The sequence below is a fragment of the Echinops telfairi genome, unplaced genomic scaffold (genome assembly GCF_000313985.2).
Source record: "Echinops telfairi isolate 266 unplaced genomic scaffold, ASM31398v2 ScPeMD7_655;HRSCAF=1070, whole genome shotgun sequence".
In the NCBI taxonomy this organism is placed as follows: Eukaryota; Metazoa; Chordata; class Mammalia; order Afrosoricida; family Tenrecidae; genus Echinops; species Echinops telfairi.
In genome coordinates, this window is record NW_022104553.1 from 20,522,101 (window position 1) to 20,527,475 (window position 5,375).

Genomic DNA, 5,375 nt, shown 5'->3' on the forward strand with positions numbered 1-5,375 from the left:
CCTCATCATCCTTCCTATTGGCCATCCTCATCATCCTTCCTATTGGCCATCCTCATCATCCTTCCTATTGGCCATCCTCATCATCCTTCCTATTGATGCAGCCACCGTGCCGACCCTTCTCCTTGAAGTCCTTCCTCTTTGGCGTTGCCCCTCCACTTTACCAACCGTGATGGCCTTCTCCAGGGATTAAGCTCTCCTGACAACATGTCCAAAGAATGTAAGAAGAAGTCTCGCCATCCTTGTCTCTAAGAAGCGCTCTGGCCATACTTCTTCCAACACAGATCAGTGTGTCCTTTAGCAGCCCATGGTATTTTCAACACTCTTCTCCAGTCCCTCAATTCAAATGCATAGATTCTTCGACTGTCTTCCTTACTCAGTGTCAAACTTATAGATATGTCAAGTTGTATATATGTCAAACTTATATATACATCAAGTTTTATATCTATATCAAACACATCTATAAGTCAAACAGATATATATTTAGATATAATATATACTAAATAGTTCATAAAACACAATGCATTAACTGGTTCCATTCATCATAGCTGCCATTTTGTTCCAGGAGTCCTGGTGGGCTCATGGTTACCAATTGGACTGCTAAGTGGTGCAAGGGCAGCAGTTCGAAACCACCAGCCTCTCTGAGGTAGAAAGACAGGGCTTTCTACTCTCATGGAGAGCTACAGTTCCAGAACCTCACAGGGGCAGTTCGACCCTGTCCTAGAGGGTCACCGTGAATCATCGCCTGGACGGCAGTGAGTTTGATTTTTTTCTTTTTGTGGGGGGTGCCATTTTGATCAGTGGACCACATGCTGCATTCGGCACCCCCCACCATGGGCACCCGCCTTCCTTCAGATGAGGGAAAGCAGGCTCAGAGAAGTGAGAAGGGACAACTCAAGTCTGTTGGAAACCAACCGATGCCACTTCTGTTGTGAGGGGATTGGGATCCCATTCAACAGTCACGGACTCTAGGACAGGGGGGAGAGGCTCCCCACAAGCTCAGGCAGGCCTGAGATTGTCCCCCCCACCACCACCAACTATCCTCACCCACTCATTCTACAAACATGGTGAAGTCCACCCGCCGAGCGCCAGGCATTATTACACTGGGCACTGGAAATGCGGCGATGAAAGGGAGGGAGACCACTGCCGAAGGGGTGGGAAGACAGGTCTTAAGCACACAAGCCCGTGGAAAACCACATAATTACAAATCACCCTAAAGAAGGGAACAAACAGGGTGTTTTCATGAGAGGAAAGCTAGAAGGACTCTTTTAGGAGACGAAATTCAAGTTAAGGCTTGAAAGAAAAAGGGAGTCAAGTGAAAAAGGAGAAATGGAAAGATGAGGGCCCAGTCGGGAACCATCTCAAATGCTCTAAGAGAAGCAAGTTACCTGTTTGTTCACTGGAGGGCAGAGGGTAATGGGTTAGGTCAAGAGAGGGCAGGCCCCGTTTATCTGGGGCTGCCAATGCTAGTCTGAGACACTTGGGCTTTATCTGAAGGGCAAGTGGAGCCATAAAAGAGCTCTGAGCAAGGGAGTGATGACTCTGATTTAGTTCACAAATAGTGTGTGCCTGTGGAGCCCTGGTGGTGTAGTGGTGAGCCATTGTGCTGCAATCCGCATGGTTGCCAGTTCAAAACCACCAGCAACTCTGCGGGAGAAAGTCTGGGCTTTCAACTCCCGTAAACAGTTACAGCCTCAGAATCTCACAAGAATCCCTAAGAATCCCACAATGCTATGAGTCAGCATTGACTCGATGGCAGTGAGTGCGTTCAGCGCATGCCTGGTGGTGCTGTTGGGTAAGCATCAGACTGCTGACTTCAAGACTGGCAGTTCAAATCCACCAGCTGCTCCTTGGGGGAAATATGAGAGACTCTCTGCTCCGAGTCTCGGAAACCTTTCTAGGGTCAATGTGAGTTGGAGTTTGATTGTACCTGGACAAGATAAAAGTTGCTTGTATCGGAGCAAGATAAAGACCCAGTGTGGTCATTCTAGGGCTGTGTTATCTAACACAGTGGCCATTAGCTCCAGGTGGCTAATTAAATTTAAATGGGTGAAAATAAAATAAATTAAAAAATCCATTTCGCTGCCACCAAGTCAATACTGACTCACAGCGACCCTATAAGGTAGAACTGCCTTGTGCATTCCTGAGACTGTAACTCTTTATTTTTTTCCTTTTTAAAATTTTATTATTTTATTGAGGGCTTGTACAATTCCCATCACAGTCCATCCATCCATCCATTGCGTCAAGCACATATGTACATTTGTTGCCCTCATCAATCTTAAAACACCTGCCTTCCACTTTAGCCCTTAATATCATTTGCTCATTTTCGAGACTGTAACTCTTTACGGAAGTAGAAAGCCCAGACTTTCTCCCGCAGAGCTGCTGGTGGTTTTGAACTACTGACCATGCAGATCGTAGCCCAGTGGCTAACCACTACACCACCAGCGCTCCACACGCTAGGCATTTGGTCAATATTTGTGAACTAAATCAGAGTCATCACTCCCTTGCTCAAGAATGCCCTGTCTTGCACCCACGGAGTTTCGAATTGCTGACTTCATGGACCAGGGCTCCTTCAAACCCCAAACCCCAAACTCAAATTCACTGCCCTGGAGTCAATGTCAACTCATAACGACCTATGATGGAGCAGGGCAGGGCTGCCCCTGTGGTTTTCCCAGTCTGCAACTCTCTCTGAGAGTAGAAAGCCCGCCTCTCTCCTGTGGAGCTGGCTGGTGTTTCCAAATGGCTGGCTTTGCAGTTAGCAGCTCAACCTGTAACCACGACAGGGCTTCTGGGCACTGTATAGAACCCCAAACTTAAAAGCAAAACCCACTGCCATTGCGTCCATTCCGACTCACAGCCGCCCTAGGGGAGAGGGGGGAACGGCCCCTGTGGGTTTCTGAGACTGTAAGGAGGGGACCCTCATCTCTCCCGAGGACAGCACGGGCACAGAACGCTTTCATCTCTGAAGAAAGTTTCATGGGTCCATGCTACTGGGGGTTGGGGAGGTGGGGTAGAGGCAGCACATAACTGGGATGTCTGTAATGATCAGTTCTCTGGTGGCACAGAAAGCAGAGGAGGGAGATAGGGATCATGGGCTTCCTGTTGGGCTGCTGTGAGATCAGTGGTTCGAAACCACCATCCACTCTGAGGGAGAAAGGTGGGGCTTTCTACTCCTGTAAAGAGTGACCGTCTCAAAAACACTCACAGGGGCTGTTCCGCCCTGTCCTACAGGGTGTCTGTGGGGCGGTATCAGTTCAATGGCAGTGAGTTTAGCTTTGGCGTTTCGTCAGGATGAGGATTTGCATTTTCTTCTTCTTCTTTTTTTTATTATAAATCATCCTATTGGGGGCTCATACAACTCTTATCACAATCCATCCATCCATCCATCCACTGTGTCAAGCACATGTGCACATTTGTTGCCATCATCATTTTCAAAACATTTGCTTTCTACTTGAGCCCTTGGGATCAGCTCTTCATTTTCCCCCTCCCTCTCCCTCCCTCCCTCATGAACCCTTGATAATTTATGAATTATTTTTCCATGTCTTTCACTGTCCAATGTCTCCCTTTACCCCCTTATCTGTTGTCCATCCCCCTGGGAGGGGGTTATGGGTAATTCATTGTGATCAGTTCCCCCTTTCTCACCCCACCTTCCCCTTACCATCCTGGTATGGCTACTCTCAATATTGGTCCCGAGGAGTTCATCTGTCCTGGATTCCCTGTGTTTCCAGCTCTTTTCTGTACCCGTGTACATGCTCTGGTCTAGCCAGATTTGTAAGGTAGAATGAACGTATTTGCATTTTCATTGAATGGCCTGGGAAGGCATCACCAAGGAAGTGACCTTTTCAGGAGACTCAGGAGTGAGCCACGCAGGAATCAGGAGGAAAGTACCCTCTTCAGGATGCTCCGCGAGTGCAAAGCCTCTGAAGGGTGCAGTGTTCAAGGAAAGTCCAAGGGCCCTGTGTGGGCTGGACCAGAAAGAGAAGCGTGGGAGGAGATGGGACCTGGGGGATGCTGGGAGCAAACGCTTCAAAACCTTGTAGGCTGCGGTGAGCACACTGGCTTTCACTCTGAGTAAAATGGGAGCCATGGGAGTGGTCTGAGCAGAGGAAGGACAGGGCCCACTAGTGTGGTTTTAAATGATCTCCGGCTACTGCGGGGCAAGTAGATTAGAGGAGCACAGAGGCAAATGTAGAGCATGCACTGCAGAGATATGATGGCTGCGGGTCAGGTGAGAAACGAAGGGGGCTCCGATCAAGAGGGTAGACATGGAAGGGGTGAGGAATGCCCAGGTTCTGGATCTTCTGTGAAAGAAAAGCAAAAGTTACATCTGGACAGGTTGGGCATGGGGCATGACATCAGGAGCGTCCAGAATGGTCCCTGGGTGGCCCTACTGGTCCTTGTAATCCTGGTCTCAACGTCTGCGGGATGCCAGAGTTGAGCACAGGGGCTCTTCCAATCTGGCCTGGAAGTTTGTTCAGCTCCTGAGTATAATAAACAAGGGCTCGGCAAAAATAATAATAACAATAATCCTAAGGACAAAGAGTATAGAGCCTCGCTGAGATGAAAGAAGCCAATATATAGAAACCAAAGCCGACATATCCGTGATTGTGAGAGATGGATGGAAATGGGGGAAAGGAGGTCTGCTTAGGGAACATTGAGTTTATGTTCATGATGGTGCAATGATTTGGAAAAGGGTAGCGGGCACGGTTGCACAAAAGGGGACAAATAACAGACACGTGGGTGAAGGGAGACAACAGACGGTCTATGATATGAAATAATACCAATATATAATTGATCAAGGATTCACGGGGGTGGGAGGGTGGGGATGGGGAGAGGGAAAAAGAGCAGCTTATACCAAGGGCTCCAGTAGAAAATATTTTGGAAATGATGATGGCAACCTAGGTACGAATATGCTGGATACAATTGATGTATGGAACGTTGTAAGAGCTGTAAGAGCCCCCAGTTAAAAAAAAGAAAGAATGGTTACACAACCTGAAAAATGTAATCCATGTCATTGAATTGGACAAATGGGATTGGTTGAGGTGGTTCATATGAAAAAAGAATTTAAGATCATCCATAATATAATAATAGGGAAAGAAAGTTTGGAAACTGATTGTGGTGGCAACTGTACCATACTGCTCGATGTGCTTGAACTATGGAGTGATATGATACCTGTATTCACTCCCAATAAAAAGGTTTTTTTTTTAATCATTTTATTAGGGGCTCATGCAACTCTTATCATAATCCATACATACATCAATTGTGTAAAGCGCATTTGTACATTTATTGCCCTCATCATTCTCAAAACATTTTCTCTCCACTTAAGCCTCTGGTATCAGGTCCCCATTTTTCCCCTCCCTCCCCGCTCCCCCCTCCCT

The 5,375-nt window shown here is 47.4% G+C and overlaps 1 protein-coding gene across 2 annotated transcripts in view; it reads left to right on the plus strand.

The window, feature by feature from the left end:
* LOC101640295 (kallikrein-6) overlaps positions 1–5,375 on the plus strand; it is a 15,653-nt gene that overhangs the window by 4,962 nt on the left and 5,316 nt on the right. The window lies entirely within an intron of this gene.